This window comes from Podarcis gaigeae (assembly GCF_964106915.1).
Source record: "Podarcis gaigeae genome assembly, chromosome: 4".
Lineage (NCBI taxonomy): Eukaryota > Metazoa > Chordata > Lepidosauria > Squamata > Lacertidae > Podarcis > Podarcis gaigeae.
Window position 1 is genome coordinate 23216521 of NC_139677.1, and position 24538 is coordinate 23241058.

Below are 24538 nucleotides of genomic sequence, written 5' to 3' on the forward strand. Positions count from 1 at the left end.
AGGTACGACTGTACTCTAGGTCGGGTCTGACCAAGGCAGAATAGCGCAGTACTATTTCGTCCTTTGATGTGGACACTACACTTCTGTTGATGTAGCCTAGAATTGTGTTGGCTTCTTCTTCTGCCGCAGTATCACACTGTTGACTTGTGTCAAGCTTGTGCTTCACTAAGGCCATTTGGATCCCAGAAGACTGGAAACAGAGATACTATTTCATTTGCAGCTTAAAGCAGAACAGCAATGACTGGGGGGCTGCTCCGTGTGTGGAAGCACTTACTGTCTTGTACCTTTCCCTTCCCTCTGCTGCCTGCTTGGGTAGAGAAGGCAGAGAGAGAGAGAGAGAGAGAGAGAGAGAGAGAGAGAGAGAGAGAGAGAGAGAGAGACTTGAAGACACACAGGTCATTATCGCAGAGGATTCTTCAGAGACTTGCAGCCTGCTGACTAAAGTTTGCATCTTTTGTGAGTTCCCTTTGGGTGCTTCTCGCTCTTTTTGCTCGCGCAGCCTGACGCTGATGCGAAGCGACACTTGCACCTGTTGTCACCATCTTATGGTAATTAGCCCTAAGTAGCAGCGGCAACCCGCCGCATCCAAACACAAGCCATTAACATATTGCAGCTGTCATCAGGAGAGAAAAGCTAATGGAGTTAGTGGATTTGCACACCATTGCATACCTCGACTCCGCCAGCGTTAACTACCCGCTCCCCATATTGGGGTCATTGGGGATGGGAGAATGAAATGTGGGATGAAGGCAGTCAGGAGTGAAAGAATACATTTTACTGCAGGTTTACTTTCATGTATTATGCATGCCCTTCAAGGTCACTGCATGATCATTTATAAGATTTTAATGAGATATCAAAGTGGAAAGAATGGAATGTAATTAATGGGATCCTTATTGGGTGGGGAAAACATGTTTTCTCTTTTTTTAAAAAAAAAGCAAGCAAAATTAACAAACAAACAAACGGCAAAGGAGAGCGGATGATGACTTGGAAAAGTTTTGTCCACCAACAAAACATAATCTTCTGCTGTTGTTGCTGCTGCTGCTTGTTAGCCTCCTTTTTGTAAAAAAAAATAATCCTGTAAATTGATTATTTCCAGCTGGCAATAAAATAATGGAAAGAATTAACAGGCAAGCCAGCCCACAGTTTCTCTTTGAATTTGGGAATACATGAATTTTTATTCTTAGGGGATAAATAGGGCTGTTTGCAGATGAAGGCCTGAAAGAAGACCTACTGGGAGACATTTTGAGTGGACTAAGCTCTATCTGCTGGCATGTGCATGAGTTAAGTGCTTGGATTGAGGCCAATTTAAAGCCCAATGCAAAATGTTGCAACCATGAACAGAAGCGGAAGTGATTCCTCGGAAGTGCTCATGTGTGCAAAAATATTTCCTCCAAACTCATCGTCTGCGCAAATTGGTTCCAGAAGATCTGGTCTCGTGTGGTTGAGCAGATATAGTCTGGGGAATGACTCAAAGAGCCACTCCCAGAGGATGTAAACATGTTCTTTTGGAAACGGTCCTTTGTCTTGCTGATGCCTCCAACAACAGGCTGTGCAGGAATTGCTGGAGGTAAAGGAATGGCTAAATGGCCAGCACTGTGATTTTGATGCAGTTGTTTTCAATGCAAGGGTAGTCAACATGGTGCCCTCCTGATATTTTGGACTACAACTCCCATCAGCAGCAGGATCAGGGATTATGGAAGTTGTAGACCAACAGCACCTGGAGAATATCACAGTCAGGCCAGTGGTGCCTATGGAGAGGCACTGATCCAGAGACCTCTTAAGATCTGAAACCGTCTTGCGACAAAGATGCCAGAGACACCTCCTAAACTAGAAGTGCTACAAGTCCATTCACCCACTTATCTGGGGTAAGCATTGGGTAAGCCTAGTCTTATTCAGAGGGGAGGTTGTAAGGGTATCCTGTTATAAGGATCCAGGAGGAGTGCCTCCTGTCCAATGCCCAGATGGAGGCTAGGGACATACCACTCCTCCTATGGGGACTGCTTGGGGGAACACCCTGATTTGAATTAGGTCATAGGGCGTCCCCTCCACCAGTTTCACCCTTAGAAACACTCCCAGCAAATGGGTGTGAGGGACATGTGCTATTGCTTACCACAATGCCTATGGCCAAACCAATGAAGCTGTGGCCTTATTTGATCCCAAAACCAATATGCCACGTGTTGTCTAGTTATATGCACCTCATGGAACAGGGTGGTCACGGGGCCTCGATACACAAGCCCCTGAACCTGGGACAAAGACTGCACACAGGTCCAGTGTGCATCACTGCCTTCAAGCACCTTCTGCTCCATGGAACCAGAGTGTGGAGCTCCAGGCAAGAAGCCTTTAAACCCTTTGACTTTTCAAGGAGTGGGCAGAGCCCGAGATAGAAGGTTTCAGTTTGATCCCAGACATCATTGGAGCTTTATTGCTCTTTAGGGACCCTCCTTGCTACTGTCCCTCCACCATGACTTGTAGGCTCTTTTGGGTGATCAGCCCAGGATGACAGGCCACAGGCTGTGCAAATTACCCCAAATAGGCAAAATTTTAAACTACACAGACACACACACAGAGAGAAAAGCTGCACCTGCTTTAACATCACAGCCCAGGAATGCTTTGATTTATTTCCATAAAGCGAATTGAAAATATTCACTCACGCTGCTGAGAATAGCAGTAGCAGGATTCAGCAGATTTTATTCTATTTTATGGTGCGTTAAGGGCAAAATGTTTGGCAAACATCTTAATAAATAAATGCCAGTGCTCCAATATTATTTTTTTCTATCCATCTCTCCACCTGAGCTGATCTCGAGAATGGGAGAATGAAGCCATTTAAAATGCATGAAGGTACCATCTTCCCATTTATAAAAGGTTAAGTTCCCCTAAGTCAAGAGAGGGAGAGAGAGGCAAGGTGGGGTCGGGAGGGGAGGGGAGGGGAGAGAATAAAACCCTCTGAAGACACGGGAAAGCAGTAAACACTGGTGGCAAGTGACAGGAATTGATCCTGCTCTCCCGTTCCTGTCATGTCTCTAAATTTTATTTCCACCATTTCCAAGATTCTGGTTGGGTGGAGGGGCGAGGGGTGAGAATGCCTGTGTGTGTTGGAGAAAGAGGGAGTAGAATGGCCCCAGGGCAATGCTACCTGTGTCTCTGACTTTTCTTCAATTAGCAGGCCTCCCTGCCTGATTGTGAGATGTGTGTCCGACTGGGGACTTGGACAGTTGCAAGGTATTGATTAGCTATAATGCGATGTCAAATCTGAATAAGAAAGCACTGTGATCAAAAGCCTTTCGGCAGCGACCGGGTGCCCTCCAAAGCCAAGGGTCTGCTAATTTCTGATGAGCTCGGTTTTCCCTTTTTGTCTGAGGGAGATTTTCTCGGTTTACTCATAAAGGCTCTCCTGATAGGGAAAGTCCAGTGGGCCGTCTGTCAAAACACGCAAATGCAACCCTGTTGTCTCGGATTTGACAGGTGCTTGTTAGTTTTTCATCCCGGATCATTCAACATGCACGGGGAAGTAGAAAGGAAGATTGCTAAGGATGCAGGCTGCTAGTCGACTGCTTTGTTGTTTTCACCAGGAAACTCAACGGTTCCTTCTCCTTCATTAAAGGGAAACAAGCCAGAAACAGCCATTGTATCGGTTTTCTGGAACATGGGGACGTAAAGCAGTTTAGGACCACTTGTACACTCAAGCACCTAAAGAGAACATTTTATTCCAGGTTGCCAGGGTAATCTTCCTCTTCTTAAAATAAATAGAAATTGCCTGCCAAGAAAAACGAAGTCCTCTGTGTTGCATAAACTCTGCAAGCACCCCAATTTTGCACAATTTAGGACCACAATCCATTGCACAAAACTGCATATTTAAATCTCAAGTAAATTAAAAGGGCTTTGGTAGGGATGGTTACAGAAGCTATCCCAACTGGATTCCAACCTGTTATTTTGAAGTTTTGGATTTCCATCACAGTTTCTGGATCAGAACTTGTGGGAGGAGGAATCTGTTTGGGATCTGATTCTGGGAAAGTATTTTTTTCAATTTGAGTAGGCTTCCCTACTCAATTCCTAACACGTCCTGGTTTTCAGGTGTAAAAATGGAGTCCTGAGGGAGTTTTGCCAAACGGGTAAAATGTCAGGGAAAACCCGGCTGTATGTCAACGTGATGGAAAAAGCAGTGGAAACAGCTTAAAAAGCTTAAATTCACTAATCAACAATTTGGGTTTGTTCCCACAAAAAGGTCAACAATTTTGGTGGTTTCCTAAAAAAAAGCTCAAGAATTTTACTTTTTGAAATATGGCAACCCTAGTTTGAGTGTGGTATATGTGTGTGAGACAAAATTTGACTGCTATTTTTTTTAAGCAAACTTTTAAAAACCCACACCTTTTTATTTGTGAAATTGTGCAATGCTGAAATTGTGCAATGGCACTGTGGAAATAAATGAGGACATTTAAAGAGATGCCTAGTGGGCAGGTTGCTTTTTGTTCCGCTCACCACACGTTTCTAGGCTGCAGACTCTTTCAATTTCCGTGTGGGTAATCTCAGAATGGTGAGCCAGATTTCTAAGAAATGGTTTTGAGGAAACCTCACAAGCAGGATCCTGGCAGCTAGGCTGTGAAATCTGGATTTCCAACTGGAATTAAACTAAAAGAGATGTACCCTGATGATGTGATCCTGGAACAATTATAGAACACAACTGTTCTGTCCTACTCATCTATCGCTGTGCTGGGCTCTGAGACTTTAATAAACTCTGACTTCCACCCTGAATATCAGTGCAAAGCTTACATTGGCTACAATCCACGTCAGTTACTCTTCTGTATTGTTTGCAGCGTTAACAACTTTCACATATGGGGCAAATAGTGCGAGAGTGATCTTTTCTTCATGATTAACAGATGTTATTATTTGACCCATTATCCACCCTCCTAGAGAGAGAAGAGCAGTTCTGCAGTTCTGTGGTCAGTGTGCCAATTACCGTATTTTTCACTCTATAAGACGCACCAGACCACAAGACGCACCTAGTTTTTGGAGGAGGAAAACAAGAAAAAAACTATTCTGAATCCCAGAAGCCAGAACAGCAAGAGGGATCGCTGTGCACTGAAAGCAGCAATTCCTCTTGCTGTTCTGGCTTCTGGGATAGCTGCGCAGCCTGCATTCGCTCCATAAGACGCACATACCACTTCCGCTTACTTTTTAGGAGGAAAAAAGTGAGTCTTATAGAGCAAAAAATATGGTATGTTTCTTGACTTTGGGCCACTCATGATCTTTCTGATTTACTTCATTCACATGGCTGCATACCCTCCAACATTCCTCAGATGAAAATAGGGACATTTCTCACTCCCCCCTCCCCAACAGACCCTCCTTGATCCCTCCCCCAATTTTTTGTTGTTTCCCCAACACTTCCTATCAGAAGATGGGTTAACGGGTTAGTGCCACCACCACTTCACCAATGAGACACAGCACACATGTCCTCTGCCGTCCTGAGAAAATGCCTTAATCCTTATTTTATTTCGCTTTGTTTCATTTCATTTTATTCTTTGGTAGATTTCCAAAAAGGAAAAGCACACACCGATAAGCAAATTTTAGAAAGAGGCTAGATTACACACGGCCAGCGGCGGAGCAAGCCAATCGGGCGCCTGGGGCAGTGCATGTGACCTGCACCTGGGGGCAGGGCCAACTGCCCAAGGGGGCACCGTGGGCCTCCAAGGGGTCTGCCTGCCTCCTCCCACTCAGCTGCCCTACAGCTGATGGGGAGGCGACAGGCAGACCATATGGGGCAGCGCAGAGCCTGTGGGCACTCAAGCCACCGCGTCACTCCCAGGAGAGATGTGTGGCTCGGGCACACTGCAGGCCCTGCGGTGAGTGCGGCCCACCATTTTGTCACTCCTCCCTCAGTGGGGACACATGGGCACCTACCGTACCCCCCTTGCTACGCCCCTGCACATGGCTGCACACAAAAAAATTATTTTAAAAAATCAAGACTTCTTGTGCTCTGCTCCCCGCTATCTTCCCACCCAGGGTGGCCCTGCCCTCTGCCTGACCCTCAGAACTGGCACATCGCTTTGGCACTATGCCATAAGATCCACTGTCCTGTAATATCACATATGAGCTTTAACTACTGGTGAAGCCCAGGACGGTGAAACAAGGCCAATATTCCGGAAATCCTTGTCTTAGACTCTGTGAAAGGATTCTGTGGAACTGTAACAACCTTTCATGTGGATTGTTTGGACCTTATGAACAGACAGGTGGAATAGACACTATTACACGAATGGACCTTATGCATGAACTGATTAGAGAATGATCTGATCCACTTGGTCTTCTGCTTTCTTCGTTTGTTGAACTTTATGAGTTACTTCCATTGAAATTTATGATTTGATACATGAATAGTATACCTTCTCTATCTAAGAACACAGCCGGTTATGTCTCGTGTGTTTATTGAGTATGCTTTAGGTGACCATAGGTTTGTTTGTTGCTGTTTGACCCTCAGAACTGGCACATCGCATCGGGTTGGGCCTCAGCAACGGCTGTCTCCTCTCCTCCTCACCCAAGGGAGGAGGCCGGCAGTGGCAGCCATGGAGAGGCCATGAAGAGGCAACGGGATGCTTCCTTGCAGCTGCCACTGCCTTCGTTGCTGCCCTGGACAAACACTGGCACATCCTCTTCCCTGAGCTCAGTGGCAGCAGTGCTGGTGGGGGAAATAGGGACATTCTCTGATCAGATCAAAAGCCGGGATGCCTTTCATAATTCTGGGGCTGTCCCTGGAAAATAGGGACAGTTGGAGGGTATGTGGTTGTTGCAGGGATATAGCAGTTTGCGTATCTAAGTGGGCAGGTAGGGGAGATAAGTAATATGCCTTGTAAGTTGGGATACAAATGAGATAAATATGACAATTCTGATGGATGAATCAAGGGTTAAGGTGGATACCTGTCTCCTGTGCACACCTTGTTAACCCTTACCAGAATGAATGAATGAATTGATTCTTACCAGAATCAATGGCACCTCTTTAAATGGTGCTACCTGGACCATCTGAACACAGTTTCCGCTGCTTTCCATGTTGATCCTGCAGGCCATCAGGCAGTCAGAACCATTTCTGTTCAGCACTGATCTCGGTAAATGTGCAACGCGCTACAGCAAATAAGGCATCAAGTATCTCACAAACATAACAGAGGCAGAATGAAATGCTCCTTGCTAACTGGCTGGTTTTGTTTGCTTACATTCACACCGCTGCAGGCCAAGCAGTACAATCGAGGTGGATTTAAACATTTGTGTTGTCCAGGCTCCAGTCTGCAATGTGCATCCCTAAGCAACTCTGGGCTATTAACATGTCTGCTTGTCTTTTTTTATTAACCAGTCCCTCTTCTGCACTCTAGTAAATGGACAGAACCTATATCAATGTACCTCCTTCAAATTTACGTGGTCCAAGGCTTCCAGGTCACAACCCAAAATTTTGCCTTTTTCCTAGAGACAAGGGCAAGAAATTCAGCAAAGGTACCTTCTCCCACTCATTGGTTCCCTGGTTCTTGCAGCCATCCATATCCCCAGAACCACTTTTGTGTTCTAGAGCAGGAAGGACTACGTAGAATCAGATACAGCTACGATATCTTCTTTAAAGGGGCAGAGCAAAACTCTCCAATGAGACCTGGCAACCAGTCTAAGGGCACAGCAGGTCCCATTTGACTGCTTGGCCACTTCCCAAAGCTCTCCTGCTCTATCCCAGCCCAGCTCATAGTTGTAAAACCTTCATGGAAGCTGAGATATACTGTATTTTTTGCTCTATAAGACTCACATTTTCCCTCCTAAAAAGTAAGGGGAAATGTGTGTGTGTCTTATGGAGCGAATGTAGGCTGCGCAGCTATCCAGAAGCCAGAACAGCAAGAGGGATCACTGCTTTCACTGCGCAGCGATCGCTCTTGCTGTTCTGGCTTCTGGGATTCAGAATATTTTTTCCCTTGTTTTCCTCCTCCAAAAACTAGGTGTGTCTTATGGTCTGGTGCGTCTTATAGAGCAAAAAATATGGTGTATAGATATATAAAAAATGTCCAGTAGCACCTTAGAGACTAACAAAGTTTATTCTTGGTAAAAGCTTTTGTGTGCATGCACACTTCTTCAGATACACTTCTTCAAATTCACGGAAGCTATTATGGATAGCCTAACTTCCTGGATCTCATTACCCTGGGATTCTGTGAATTAAACTGTCTTCCGGTCCATGACCAGGCCCATTTGCTCAGTTTTATATAGTTTTAACCTATTGGACGCAGGTGGCGCTGTGGGTTAAAGCCTCAGCGCCTAGGACTTGCCGATCGAAAGGTCGGCGGTTCGAATCCCTGCGGCGGGGTGCGCTCCCGCTGCTCGGTCCCAGCGCCTGCCAACCTAGCAGTTCGAAAGCACCTCCGGGTGCAAGTAGATAAATAGGGACCGCTTACCAGCGGGAAGGTAAACGGCGTTTCCGTGTGCGGCTCTGGCTCGCCAGAGCAGCGATGTCACGCTGGCCACGTGACCCGGAAGTGTCTCCGGACAGCGCTGGCCCCTGGCCTCTTAAGTGAGATGGGCACACAACCCCAGAGTCTGTCAAGACTGTCCCGTACGGGCAGGGGTACCTTTACCTTACCTTTTAACCTATTGGATGGCTATTGGATGGCATGAGAGCAAAGTCAATAAATAAACTTGCAACACCAAGGATCCTGGGTAATACATGCTGTTGGTTGCAAAAACGTGCCACCAAAGACCGCTCATGAGGAGGCTATTAGTAAGAATGGAAGAGTGCTCCAGGAATCTTCCCAAAATGCAAGATTTGTGGCTTTTTCTTTTCACATTTTCTTTTTTAAAAAAACAAAACCCCAGACATTGATTTATTTATTACTATGCATTACCAGGCAAAATTGCATTCACAATGTCTACATTAAGGGGGTGAAATCATTGAAATGCTGCTGAATTTTCACAAGGACTTAAAAATAAATAAATCACAAGTTGATGTGAAAATGTATTTTCTTCCCCCCAAAAGGAAATTTTCATGTGCTTTCTTATGACGCCGCTTCCGAACGTAAGGAGCGTGCTTTGACTGGAAACAAAAATGAAGTACAAGATCGTCTTTATAAAGCTGTGGTATCAAATCGCTTTTGAGTACGTCAGAGAGAAGCAGAAGACTCCTTTCCCTTGTCTAGCTGGGCTCTCTGCCTTTCTTTTCCAGCTCTTGGAAATGTAGCTGCTGCTGCCCTCCCAGCAGCGCTTCGTAGTCAAGCTGCCACATTCAATTTCCTTCCTCTTGCAAAATAAAAATAAAAAAAGAGAGGGGAGTGGGAAACCCAGACTCTAGAAGAGCTTCCAGCATTTCTCTTGCACCGCGAGTGTATTTAAAGATGAATGATGGCGATAAACTGGTGCTAAAAGGACGACTTTGAGGAAAGGGGTCACATTTAGAGCTTTGCCTTTTATCCTTTACACTGTATTCTGGGATTGTCATGTGGTGGGTTGCTGTTTTTTTTTAAAAAAAATAAATGTAATGTATCCATTAGCTTAGAATGCTGCATCTCCATAAAACATCGCGGGAGATTCAGCATTGTGAAAAAAGGAACACATATATAAAAGGGGCGCCCTTTATTTTGTAACATTCCAGATCCGTTCAAATTCTATAGGACAAAAAGAAAGAAAGGAAAGGAAGACCCATAGATTTAAATTTGATTGTTGACTGGCTGGTCAAAGTGCTCTGGGTGGCGCATGCAAAGCTGAAACAAGATGCAAATAACACATTTAAAATCTATCAGTTCCATTTCCTGCCTAAAATACAGCACAATCAGAATAACAGAGGGCTTGTCCACACTTTCATTTGTCTTGTGCTTAGAAAGCATGGATCTGAGTGGTTTTCCACTTGACCCACGCTTTTTAGGGATAGTTCAAGCAGTTTTCCACTCGCCCTGCTCTTTTCCCAGGGAAAACCCACTCTTTAGTGCTAAATCGGAGCAAACGTCAAACCAGAGAAAACCTGAATGGCCTTTTGCTCTGATTGAGCACTAAAGAGCAGCCTTCCCCAGAGTTTAAAATGTTAATCCCTAGAATATCCACTGTAGGTCATTCCAATGACCTCAGTCCTCATGCACGTCCCAGCTGAAAAAGAAAGGAATAAAGTTGAAAAATTAGGGATGGTTCAGAGCTGTGGGAGACTGGCCATCTAAGAGTTATTTCAGGCCACTTTCCTGAATGTTCAGATTCCATTAAAGGGGGGGGGGATGAAATTCCTGAACCTATTCACCCACTGAACTCACTGGAACTTCCTTTGGAGTAAATATGTTTCATTTTTGTTATGAAGATATTGTAAGAATAATGTGGCCTCATACTACCCATTTTTTTTCTGAATGGGGGGGGGGAATGGTGAACTTAAGTCTCCCTGATGTCAGTGAGGAAGCATGGCGAAGTCCAACTCTAAGTATAATTAACCCATGATATGTGAAAGAGGTTTGAACATTTGAGAGTGCTGGATATGTAAATGAGCCTTCTTCTTTATCTGTTTTATGGATTTATTTCTAAAATGCCTCTCTTGCCCTTCAGCAACCAATTGGCATTCCAGGGATAGCTGCCAAGATGCATCCCTCCCCCCAGTTCTATTTATGAAAGCCTTGAAAAAGGGCATTCTTAATTCGTGAAGAAGCCATCAAGATTACACCTCAGTATACATTTCTTCCCTGTACTTGAGTCACAAGGACCACTGTCAAGAGATGCACTCCAGGTTATGGTGTGGACTCTGAGGGAGATGGGATGGAAGGACCAGGGGCTACTAAAGTGCTAGTCGACCAGGTCACATCCGTACTACACATTTAAAGCACTATGATACCTCTTTAAAGAGTCATGACTTTCCCCAAAGAATCCTAGGAGCTGTGATTTGCTAAGGATGCTGAGAGTTGTCAAGAGACCACCCCCCACACAGAGCTACACTTCCCAGAATTCCCTGGGAAGAGGGATTGTTTGTTAAACCAATCATAACTCTGTGAGGAGAGGAGGAAGGGCACATATATTTCTTGCAAAACCCCTTAGAGGTTTTATTTAGCAGTATGTAAAGGTAAAGGGTAAAGGGACCCCTGACCATTAGGTCCAGTCATGACCGACTCTGGGGTTGCGATGCTCATCTCGCTTTACTGGCTGAGGGAGCCGGCGTACAGCTTCCGGGTCATGTGGCCAGCATGACTAAGCCGCTTCTGGCGAACCAGAGCAGCACACGGAAACACCGTTTACCTCTTCCCCCCTCTTTATCTACTTGCACTTTGACGTACTTTCAAACTGCTAGGTTGGCAGGAGCAGGGACCGAACAATGGGACCTCACCCCGTCGCGGGGATTTGAACCGCCGACCTTCTGATTGGCAAGTCGTAGGTTTTGTGGTTTAACCCACAGTGCCACTTGTGTCCCTTCCACCACCTGCGTCTCTTCAGAATATACATTTTGTCAAATAATGTATAGTGCATATGTGGTCACAAGGCCTCTTTCAAAAGGATTCTGGGCCTTGAAAATGTGATGCAATGCTTTGAGTTCTAAGTGCTTAGAGAGCCTACAAAGGTAGAATGGTCAATTGCTGCAGGCTTTGACCTTACAGCACATGGAGGTCAACAGGACCAGGGAACAGGGGCTAAGCAAAGCAGCAGGCAAGACCTGCCCCTCTTCCATGCTTGACATTGAAGACTTGAACAGGGATCGAATCAGTGATGGTGCAGAAAGTAGGAGGCACAGTTGTGGAACCCCCTTCCCTCCAGGCCTCATCCTTTCCTGCCTTTAAGAAGCAGATGAAGATGAAATTCTTTATGAAGGACTTTTAATGGTAGCTAGCGTGTTAATGCTGACTGCTGGGCAGAACTGAATGTGTCTTACGGGTGCCTTGTTTGAATTGCCTGCCTATGACTCTCTTGGAGAGGGTTCATTCCTCTCCTAAGGTCAGCGAGAGAAGAAGTGGTGTCCACTGCCCATTAGCCTCTGTATGTACGCATGTTAGAGAATGAATATTTCAAGAGCCCCTAGTAAAAATACAGGGACTTAAAAGGGAGATGTCAAAGAACCTTATGAGATTCATAAATCCTTTGTGAAGTGTGTGTGTGTGTAGCAGTGGAATTCAGTGCGCAAGCCATTTATTACCATACAGGGGAGCTGAAAAGCAGCCCTGCATGGAACCCGACACTCCCGTGCCGAGTAAAACCGACACCGAAGAAATATTCAGTGTTGTGTTACAGGCTCTGAAAACATAGCAAATGGCAGGATCCTCCCCCCTTTTAAAGAGGCCTCACTCTTGTTCAATAACTTCAGCTGTCAGAGCCCAGAGCCGAATCAAACAGAATTTCAGAGAATCAAAAGGGGTCGTCTCTTAGCAACTCTGTCAACAAATTTAAATTGCTGCATAGCATGGGCTCCTCTGCAAATCATTTGCATGTGAGATTTGTAAACATGACTTTCCATTGTGCATCGTGTTGTTATGGTGGGTAGAGAATCCGAGGGGTGGGGTGGGGGGCTGCTCAGCCAAAAGGGCAGTAAAGGGAGAAGCACCACCATCAAAACGGTCACAAACAGATTGTAGAACCAGTCTCCAATGAATCCCATCCACCTTGCTTGTGAGATTACTCACATATATTGCAGTGTTTCTTGCTTTTCCACAACTAAAAACATTTTGGATTTCTTTGCATACTTCAATATGGAGCCTAATTTAGGCATCGTTAGACTGGTTTTGCTATATTTCTCAAAACCAAAGTGGCCAATGCCACTTAGTGGAGCTGATTTTTTCAAAGGCAGGTGCGTATTTGGCTGAGATATTCCCCACTGCAGTAAATCAGTTTGTGTAGTTTGGTTCTAAAAGGTAAAGATAAAGGGACCCCTGACCATTAGGTCCAGTAGTGACCGACTCTGGGGTTGTGGCACTCTTCTCGCTTTATTGGCCGAGGGAGCTGGCGTACAGCTTCCGGGTCATGTGGCCAGCATGTCTAAGCCGCTTCTGGCGAACCAGAGCAGCGCACGGAAACGCCATTTACCTTCCCGCAGGAGTGGTACCTATTTATCTACTTGCACTTTGACGTGCTTTCAAACTGCTAGGTTGGCAGGAGCAGGGACCAAGCAACAGGAGCTCACCCTGTTCTGGAAATGACCTGTGTGTGTTACTGAGCCCGTACGTACTACAACTATGGCTTCTCGATCCTAGTAGACAAGACTCTTGGAACCAGTGTTTGAAATTTGCCAGGCGCCAGGCAAATTTTGCACCTGGCTATCGGTCACTTGCAACCAAGTGAAGTTGCCCAGGTGCCAGGATGGCACCTGAGGTCTCTACCATCTGGAGATCCTGGGGATCCTTGGATCTGGGCTGTTTTCACACATTAGCAACACATCCTGTAGAATTATATCTGCTATATTTTATCTGTACAATCATAATGAATTTCAGGAACCAAAAAATTGTATTGGAAAAAATGACTTTCGAGCCGTCTGACCCCCCCAAATGGCAACAAGTAGGCATTCCATTTTAGGCATTCCCTGGTTTGAGGGGCCATTTGGCACCTAGCTTACATATCTGAATTTCTAACACTGCTTTGATCGTATGGAACATGGGTTAACCCAGGAGGCTTGCTATCAAGTCTGAATAGTAGACAGGCATTCCTGAACCCATTGTGAAAAAATGTTCTGCCTTTGGCACCAATGGAAGTTTCTTTTGAAATGCAAATAGCAGCTGGGGAGAGATGATTGCCGAGAGGGTGGTAGCAGGTAGGACAAGAGTTAACCCTTTCCCAAGGCTGCTCAGGCTTATAATCTACATTTCAGCAATTAACATCACATACAATTTGGCCCTTCTGAACCCGCACCTGGGACCAGCTTGTTGTTGTTGCAGAAGTCCTCCTCATCTTATTATGGTACAATATATATAATATTTATAAATATGCTTTTAAATGCTCCCAAATAATTATTCCGTTCAAATAAAATCAGCAAACTAGATGCAGTTCAATCTCAAGATTGAGGGGGGCTGAGCTCCGTCCCAACGGATATTACAGTGCTGTAGAGGCCTCTGCCCCACGGACTAGGCGTGCCTACAAGAGAATGAGAATTCTGGGAAATGGGTTGAGAGAAGAGAGCTTGCAAGGCAGTGAAGAAATGGGCTGGAGAGGGTTCTTCGTGGCACCACCAAGAGCAGAGCAGGAAAAAACCAGAGAGAAAGAGGAAAACCCAGGAAGAGAAAGACGCTCTACTGCTGGGTGACATGAGGAACATGTGGGCCTCCCGAAATCATTTGACTGCCAGACCCATCAGTCCCGACCACTGACCATGCTGGCTTGGGCTTATGAGACTCAGGAATCCAGCAACATCTGCCACAAGTCCTTACAAGTTCACCCATAATGAATAATATATTGACCACAAGACACAGCACATGCACACCATTTAAATGACAATGCCCACCAACTTTTTGAGGATGACTCCCTGAAATATTTTATGTGGGCCCTTTGTTAGTTCCTATGCACCTGATGTTGCCCAGGCCATGCTCTGGCTTAGGGCCCAGGATTTAGAAGGGTCCCTTGCAAGCCTGACTTGCAGTTTGTTCACTTCTCACCAGGTCCAGCTCTCATCTGCAGTGGCCAGCTAGGCATCTGGCTCCACCATAAGGGCCAAGGCAAAGACCTTCTTCTCAGAGCCAGGCATTCCAGGTGAGGTGGCCAGGCACTGCCTGTTCACTGGCTGCAGTTTGCCTCATAATTTTAATCTTAGAATTTTCAAAAAGCTGCTTAAATGTCTTTCTAGCCACCATGACAAACCACGGCAATGGCATAGGCATTCTTCTGGCCATCTTTCTAAGGTTGCCTAATTCTAAGAAGATCTGTCGCTTCTCAGAGCCCCGAAGTTGATTTCGGTTTCTCATTTCCCCCCATCTTAAATACAGTTCTCATTTCCACACCAGATTGCAATTTTATTCTTTAAAACTTCCTCATGAAAATTCATCAGCATTTTAGTGCAATTTTCTTCCAATATGCACATCTCTGCAAAGCAAGTTTACCTAATATAATGGCTCTTGATAGGTTTTCACTAATAAAGTATATGCATTTTACATACACACTTTAATCTGGCATATGCATGTGTGCACATCTGACTTGGATGAAGAACCACATTGCGAAATCTTGAGAACCGTGGATTTCGAAGGACGACGGTTTGTGTGTTGTTTGGGAAGGTGAGAATGAGGTAGGTTCACCTTTAAATCCTCAGTTTTGACTCACCAAAGCTTGTGTTGCAATGTATTTGTTACTCATCCCTAATATGTCCCGAACACTATTGTTTTTGCTACAACACACTGACACAGATATCCCTATGGAATTAAAAACTATTATCTGTCTCCAGCTGTTTTGTTTGAGTAGAATCCATATAAGAAAAGGAAGGAAGGAAGGAAGGAAGGAAGGAAGGAAGGAAGGAAGGAAGGAAGGAATCGAAGCATATGGTGCTACTGAAGAGAAAGGAACATGAATATCTGTAATGCTCAATTGGCTCCCAGATGTTTTCTTAAACTGCAATGAACTTTTGAGTTTATTATACTAATATAGGCCCTGCCATGTCTTTAAATTTATGGCTTCACATGAGTGGAGTCAATGTCATTATTAGACTGGATGCTGGTCAATACTAAAAGCCCTTCATTAGTTACAAAAGACAGAAATGGTTCTGCATTATAGATTTTTCTCTCTCTTTTTAATTGTCAACCGGGATCTGCATTTCCTTTGGACAGCCTTTACCGAAAAGCAGGCAAAGATATTAGCGTATTTCTTGACCGTCCTCCTCCACAACATACGGAATGCAGGTGAAATTTCTCACATTTTCTGTGAGGCTCAGAATCATATAAACAAACCTTTAAAGCAGGCTTCCTCAACCTCGGCCCTCCAGATGTTTTGAGACTACAATTCCCAGCATCCCAGCAACCACTGGTCCTGCTAGCTAGGGATCATGGGAGTTGTTGGCCAAAAAATATCCAGAAGGCCGAGGTTGAGGAAGCCTCTTTAAAGGTTGTGGTCACCAATCCAAGCAGAAGTGCACTATGGGAAGTTTGCATTGAACACTTCTAAAAAGGAAACTTGCCCCACTATTAGCTGATTATTCATATGTGACTCCCTGGATCCCGAATTGCTATCCATTTCCCCAGGAAAACAGAAGCTGTGATCTTAATGACTCGCTCATCCCATGGTCTCCAATGATTAAGGTTGTGATCCTGTGCCCAGGTAAGGTTGTTTATTATTGTACTGATCTGAAAGATTCACCAGGAGCCTTTCTACAAAACTGGGAGTGGGATATTGTGGAGAGAGAATGTTAAGGGGTAAAAGCAGAGCAGAAGAAAAATAAATGTTTGGGGTGATTTGGAGGAGGAGAGACAAGAGGAATCTCAGAGTTTTCAGCAGTGAGGCAGGGCAACAATGGCAGAATTGCTTTCCCCCTCCTCTCTTGGCTTAAAAGAAAATCTCCCCACTGCTCCAAGTACCTGGTGAGTTGCCTTTTCTACTCATGAGCCTGCTTATTTGTCTATGCTCCCTGTGTGATTCTAGGGCTCTAAATCACACGGGAGACCTACACAGCTTCCCGTCTACCAAAGTTCAACAACCAATATATGTAGAGGAGCAAGAGCAGTGGTGGCGATCCAGTGGATGTGGCAGGGATCATGCCTCCCACTCTTCTTCTCAAAAGACTCTCCTTCCTGGGAGGTTGGACGACCATCAGGGATTCGTTAACTGTGATTCCTGCATTGCAGGGAGCTAGACTAGATAACTCTTGGGATTCCTCCTGATTCTACAATTCTATGATGCTACAATGATAACCGTGCGAGAGGAGTGCCTGGACAGTGCTCTATATGCAACTGAATGTCACATCTAGTTTGCCCCCATCGCAGATGGAACTCCCTCAGAAATGTCCCCAGTCAGTCTTACCTTAAATCTTTCCAATTTCTTAGCTACAGCAGCTATTTCTTACCCTCCAGCATTTCTCCAATGAAAATAGGGATGTCCCGTTCCATGATTATCATTTTACTGTTTATACCCCACACATCTTACTGGGTTGCCCCAGACACTCTGGGCAGCTTCCAACATGTATAAAACATAATAAAACATTAAATATTTTTTTTAAAAAAACTTCCCTATGCAGGATTGCCTTCAGATGGCTCGGGGGGCAGATAACTCCATAACCTCCAACATTTCTCCAGTGAAAATAGGGACATCCTAAGGAAAAGTGGGACATTCCAGGATCAAATCAGAAACTGGGACGGGTTCTCTAAATCAGGGACGTCCCTGGAAAATATGGACACCTGGAGGGTCTGCTATTTTCTTTTCTGTTTTCTCTCCTAACCTCCATTCACTACGGTGAACTTTTTTTTGGGAGGAATGCAATATTCAGGTTTCAGGAACTGCCAGCCACTGCCACACATGGTGGAACCCATAACTGCAGCCTTCTGAGGAGGAACCTTCATCTTCTGGCTTGGCTGTACCTCCTCAGCAGGTTAACAAGTTCTCCTGGGCAGGAAGAACTTCCTTTTCCAGCTAAGCCTTCTTCAAGCAAAGAGGTCTACCTGAGCACTAGCGCGTCTTCCATTTCTGGGCTTGTGTCTTAGTCCTGATTTGTTCTCTGGACCTGCTCCCTTATTTGCCCTCAGACCCAGATTGCCCCATGATCTGGACTCCTGACTTGTTCTCCAGCTCTTCCTTCTCATTTGCCTTCTGATCCTGCCTGCTCTTCCATCCTGAGCCCAAGTTTCTGGCTCTCTCCACCTGGTGCCCAAAGCCTGCCTCTGACAAAAGCTTGGTAGATTAAATAAATAAATCTATGGATCAGATTTTGTTGTTACTGTTTACAAAAGCCCTGCAGTCCATTAAAGGGGGGGGGGAGCCCTGCTATTGACTTAATTCTGGCATTGTATAATGACAGTAATTTTAAAACTATGAACGCCACACAGTTTGGTTAAGATGTTTTTGTTTTGCTTTGTTTTTTAAAAGAGCATCAAGCCAATGTAGAGGAAAATAAATCCATATAATACCACAGATTTACATCTTGCAATCCCATGGCTCTTGCATTTCATCAAAAAACTATCTAATCGCCATCCATTTTTATCCCGCAAGCAGAAGTTGAACAATAAACCACTTTTGTAAGTATTATTATTGTACTGGGGGGAGGGAATCAGTTGGCAAATGTGATGGTCTTAATGAAGGAGAAGTCTAAGCTGAAGTTGTAATGGTTGATCTGAAGTGATTGGTTGCTGGGTGGCAACTTTCTCTTCCTTAATTATAAAAAATACAATTACTGTCTTGTAATTTTTATTTATTTTTTTAACCCGAGCCTATCTTAAAAAAAACAACAACCCTGAAGAGCTAGGAGAACTCTTATTTTTCTTCCACAGCTGATTAGATCAGCCATGCCACCCCTTCAGAATTTTCTCTCTCTTCAGATTGGTTTTGATAGTAATTACTTGGGAAGTGTTTGATCTCAATGATGAATACATGATTAGTTTTTCATGAAACCAGTCAACCACACCAACTCGGCACTACTCATGTGAGACCTTGTTGATTTAGCTGTTCGAAAGAACATATTCCGTCTTGCTGCAGTTATGGGATGGTGGTCTTTGGGGAAAAAAGGGTGGGGAAAGGGCAAGTTTATGGGTAATGATATTGCAGCGACAGATATTTAAGGTTTGCTAATTCTCGACTCAATTATGTTCATTCCTCCCTCTGCCGCCCTGCCTGCTGCCTGGCTACAGAAGCAATCCGAGAGGCAGAATACATTTCTTCCCTTTTTCAAAAAGAGGTTTCTTGACACCATTGTCATCTGCGAAACCCTTGGAGGGCTTTGCCCTGATGAATAATATTTCATATGGGGAATGTTTATGTGATTTTCACGGAGTGATAACCCCGCCGCCATCTAACTTTGATGCATGGAGATTGCTGCTTTTCCCTACTAAAGTGCTTTTACACACCACCTCCTGCAAATTGACAAGAGTTGGAAATGGAAGACTCACACAAGTTGGGCTCATCTTGAGGAGGGGGCGGGCAAGAAAAGATCCTATCTATTGGACACAATCTGTTTTATTTATTTAAGAAGCATCTTTGGCAAAATAAATAAAAGCTCTCGATTTATTATCATTATTATTATTTTCTGGGTTTTCAAAAACCTCAGCCAAGGTACGTTTTTAAAAGGAGACACATGCGATTAAATTTCTTTGTCTCAGACTCTTAAGGTGCAGGGTTTCTTCATAATAAACACCAGTATGGTAGCAATATATTCATGGGCTCACATACCATATAATATGTGGTTGCACTGTAAAAAAAAAAACCACATATATGTGTGCATTCAGGAAATCAGTTCTCTGCAACCATTTCATGGGTGCGATAAAAGCAAATGCTGTTGGCAATAATTTGCTACTGGTTCTTAAACTGAGGGCAGTGAAATGTCAGAGGAGGTGGGTCTTGGCAGCACACGCCTGCTCTTCTCCATTCAGACCCAGCAGGGCTGGCTTACCCATAGGCGCTAGGGGTGCGGGGCACCCGGGCACCGGGCTCTCAGGGGCGCCAGGCCGAGAGTCCGGGGCCAAGATTTGGAATTCAGGGATTGAAGAGCCAAGCCAGCTGCTGCCGAGTGGAGCAGAACCCGTCAGAGCACTGCAGACTTTTCTGCTGCTGGCGCTGAGGCAGCCAGCCAGCTCTGCCCGCCTGTGCGCCTGGGATTGGCGGACTGTCGAGAGGCCCGCCCAGCGCATGTACACTGCTCACACGAGGCGTGCATCTTCCCTCTCAAGCCTCTGTGGAGATTGCTCTCCTTCAGTAGCATAGGAGAGAGTTGCGCCCCCCACCAAAAAAGCTAAACAACTCTAAGCTGCCCCCTAAAAAGAGCTGAACAACTTTGGCCTGCCCCCCACCCAAAAATTGGGGGCGCTGGGCAGTTTTTTGCACCCCGGCACCGCATATGCTAAAGGCGGCCCTGAGACCCAGTGAGAATCGTGTCAGCAACCAGAACACCTAAAGAGGGTTATTGTTTTATCCATACGGTATAACAACACATAGGTAGTAGGACTGGGCGATATCTGGTTTTCAACATTGTGATATATCACCAGCTAAACATTGCAATATACTGAAATATCACGATGTCTGGAATAAGGATGGAGCTATTGGCTGGCTTCACAGTTTTCCCCGCATTGTGATTTTTGCATAGCACGCACGCACACAAACAATTTGCAATATATTGCCAGGTAAAAAATTATGAAACCGATATCATGATACAGACTTCAAACCAGTTTTGGTCAATATATCGTCCAACCTTAAAACACATCAGGATTCAGGATATATTGTTAGGTCAAAAATTATGAATCTACCTATTAGGGCTGAGGGGTATATCGTCCCAAACTGGCATTAGTAGCTTCTAACGAATCAGTAAACATATATATATATATATATATATATATATATATATATATATATATGCTTTCGTAGATTTTCACGGGTACAGGAATGCAGGTTTTGGTGTCCTCGGGTGTCTTCCCGTGTAAAAGTTGGGGTGTCTAGGCGACGTTTCGACGAGGTCTCACTCGTCATCTTCAGGCTGGTGCTTTCGGCTTCTTGTTACTGGAACAGAGCGGGATCTCAATGTTTGAGTTCCTATAAATACTGTAGAGGGGGTGTGGTGTCTAGCCCAGAACATTGGAGGCTAGACACCACACCCCCTCTACAGTATTTATAGGAACTCAAACATTGAGATCCCGCTCTGTTCCAGTAACAAGAAGCCGAAAGCACCAGCCTGAAGATGACGAGTGAGACCTCGTCGAAACGTCGCCTAGACACCCCAACTTTTACACGGGAAGACACCCGAGGACACCAAAACCTGCATATATATATATATATATATTTAGCAATGCCTTTATTGTAGTTAATCCCTCAAAATCCTCAGAGGGTGGGATCATTTCATAGATGAGAAACTGAAACAAGAGATCATGACTTGCTCAATGCTGCTACATTATGAGTCCATAGCAGGAGTTGGTCTAAGGCAGAGTGTGGTGGGCAAAATTTGTGGATCAGATAACTACTGGGTTCTGTTAGTGGAATCCAGTGCAAGGACTCTTGCTAGTGCAAAAGCATTTCCCCTTTCTCTCCCCCCCCATCTGCTCCAAATGGTCAGCAGAACCTCCAGACAATAATAATAATAATAATAATAATAATAATAATAATAATAATAATAATAATAATTATTTATACCCTGTCCATCTGGCTGGGTTTCCCCAGAGATTTTTCTGTCAGACAAGCAGAAATGCCTGCACCAGTGAAATTATCTGCTTAGCACTATGTTGAGATCCACCCTTAAGCTTGGACTGGGGAAAGATCCCTCCTCCCTGCAGTGAGCCAGGGTTTTCCAGCTTAACCAACCTCACAGGGTTGTTGTGAGCGCTGTACCAAATAAGGCACAAGAAGACGACTCGCCCCGAGGAAGACGACTGGCTGAAATTGTTACTTTCGGGTACTTTGAGCCCTTTGTTAATTCTGCTTCACACATACATATTTGTCACCTGTCCGTAGACTCGAGGGATAACTAGCATGTGTGAATCAGAAAGGAGCCGATCTAAACATTAAGGAAAGGTAAGACAAGAATGCCCAATTAATTTCCTTTGGTTTCACCTTATTGCAGCCTCTGATTAGCCCCCTTTTATCAATGATGCAAACAAACTGAGGATGTGCTGGAACTATCCATCGGCCCATCCTAAATATTTATCTGAAACACAATCCATTCCCCCACCACCACCACCAAGCTGAAATATTTCCCTTCTCTTACTGCTTTTTTTTCCAGGAGAGAAGCCGGAAGAATTCATTTGTATGTATCCCGTACAACTGACCTCTTCCTACCTCTTCTGCCCTCCAACCTCAATTGCATTTGGGAACTTGAGAATCAAACAAAGGAATCAGAGCCGTAGATAGACTACTGTAAACAAATTATTTTTCTACTGAAACAGGGTCACAGAACATTCTTAAGGGAAATTTGAGAAACTATAACCTGGATCAGATATGGGATAAAGCAATTTAAAAAGCCCCTCTGATATGAATCCAAACACAGGGTACAAGGCAGCGCTAGGTTCTCCTGTGCTAGTTTATCTGGGTTAGAGCCAGACGTAGTTCATACTTAGAGTAGACCCACTGAAAGGAATGGGATTGACATAAATGGGACTCACCTAAGTCTCATTGATTTCAATTTGTCTACTCAAAATATAACTGCTAATTTTTAAAAATTTCCTGAACAGGGATTGTGTTGTTTCTGTACAGAATTTGCTGCTTTACTGCCCAGAACCACTTGAACATTTAATGGGAGAGGTATTATGCTAGGAGATGTTGGGTGTACCTGAAGGAGTGTCTCCACCCCCATCATTCAACCTGGACACTGAAGTTCACCTCTGAGTGTGTTTTGGCAGTTTCCTCATTGCAAGAAGTGAGGTTACAGGGCCTTCTCTGTATTTGTGCCCTGTGTAATTGCCCTTCCATCAGATGTCAAGGAAATAAACAACTATCTGATATGTGTGTGTGTGTGTGTGTGTGTGTGTGTGTGTGTGTGTGTGTCATTCAGTCAGGTCAAAACAAAAAAATTCCTTCCAGTAGCACCTTAAAGACCAACTAAGTTAGTTCTTGGTATGAGCTTTCGTGTGCAGATATCTGAAGAAGTGTGCATGCACACGAAAGCTCATACCAAGAACTAACTTAGTTGGTCTTTAAGGTGCTACTGGAAGGATTTTTTTTGTTTTGACTATGGCAGACCAACACGGCTACCTATCTGTAACTGGAATTCAGTCAGGTGTGATTCTTCCCATTGCCAAAGGGTTGATTCATACATGTATGCTCATCAGAAGAAGAAGAAGAGTTTAGATTTGATATCCCACCTTTCACTCCCTTTAAGGAGTCTCAAAGCGGCTAACATTCTCCTTTCCCTTCCTCCCCCACAACAAACACTCTGTGAGGTGAGTGGGGCTGAGAGACTTCAAGGAAGTGTGACTGGCCCAAGGTCACCCAGCAGCTGCATGTGGAGGAGCGGAGACGCGAACCTGGTTCCCCAGGATTACGAGACTACCGCTCTTAACCACTACACCACACTGGCTCTCGATCAATGTGGCCGAAGCCTCAGACAATGACTTGCAGACCTTCATGCGTCAAACAATACAAATATGTTTCGAATCACTCCCCATTGCAATGTTTCTCCAGTGAGTAAGTGAGCGGCCATGCATTCCCTTTACTTCAAATGCACTGCTTACTCCAGTGAGAAAATGGGTGAGCTCACATTCAGCCATCATCTCTTCACTAATCGGGTGATGTATATGCATGTGTGAACAGGCCCCGAAGTAGACCTAGAGCACTTACAACCACAGGAAAAGGGGGGAAGAGTGCAAAGGAGATTTATACTATATTGAACAGGATTTTCACTTAAGTTAATTTTCCCCCACCTCATAAGTTCCATGTAAAGAGAAATCTTTCTGATAGAAGCCTCGATTAATGACTTGCTGGTTTAATGTCACTCTTATCAACAAGTGAAGATGAAAAGCTTGTCAAAAATATGTATCCATCTCACAGATTAAAAGATTATTTCCTGAAGTATATTCACAAAGAAAATCAATGTGAAAGCCACCCTGTGAGATGGGTTTGAGGGGTGGGTGGTTGCTATACACTTCAGAGATAGAGAGGTTCTGTCTCCCCACATCAGTCCTTTCGGATCTATTTCAGGTACTGATTAACAACCATGAAAACATCTGGCCCATGACACGGATTTTGGTTGAGACACAGTGGGAGGCACATGTGAGCAGTTTTCCATGTGCAGGATGACTCATAAGCCTACGCCCAATAAGCACCCTTTCCCCTTTAACATGAATGTATTTTCTAGGAATCAGAGTTGGCTCCAGGCATTCTGCAGCCTGAGACGAAGGGTTTTCCCTGCTTGCCCCCTTAAACAACCCCCTGTACAGAAACCTACAGGACAGGTGATCGAATCTCACTTCAACAGTGGCAACAGGGCCGTGTCCTCCACTCAGTGGCATAGCGTGGGTTGCCAGTGCCCAGGGTGTGTGGAGTATACATGTACATTCAACTGCCTAATGGCATCTGCATCACCTAGGAGATCGCAGCCACAGAGACGGAGAGTGGAGAGGTTTGCATGGAGAAGCTGTTTTCAATGGAGCTTAGCAACACATGTGGTGGAGGCCTGGCAAGGCTGGAAGCTGAGTAAAACACAATCTTAAAGGGCCTCCAAAGTCATCCTAACACACCCTAGTTATCTAAGTCTCAATTCAAGCATTACATTTCTCAGGTGGTTTCTGCCCTTTCTGATAGGATCTGGAGCCAAATTGGTAGTATCTGAAATTCTGCATCCAACTAGAAGAATATGGGATGATGAAGTACTTCTTCCTTCTACCTGTCCTTTAAAAAAAGTAGATTTGCTGGTTGAGAATGGCAGAGCACTTTGATCCACTTCAATTGTGCAAACCTAAATTTTCAGGAGGTACTTGAATTCCTCCCACAAAAAAATGAAAAACACGGAGGTACCTTTACTGAGAACACAACCAATATTCCCCTGTAACTTCAACTCACT

At 44.6% G+C, this 24538-nt stretch overlaps 2 long non-coding RNA genes across 3 annotated transcripts in view; both read right to left on the reverse strand.

The window, feature by feature from the left end:
* LOC310843035 overlaps positions 1-24538 on the reverse strand; it is a 201569-nt gene that overhangs the window by 94463 nt on the left and 82568 nt on the right. The gene's annotated exons all lie outside the window — the stretch shown is intronic.
* Positions 4503-24047, reverse strand: LOC310843016. Of its 2 annotated transcripts, none has more exons than XR_014563458.1 (3): positions 23924-24047; positions 23211-23311; positions 4503-4612 (listed from the first exon to the last, which is right to left on the reverse strand). It is a non-coding gene; the product is annotated as an uncharacterized lncRNA (long non-coding RNA). The 2 variants fall into 2 exon arrangements; XR_014563459.1 differs by lacking the exon at positions 4503-4612 and adding an exon at positions 8941-9698.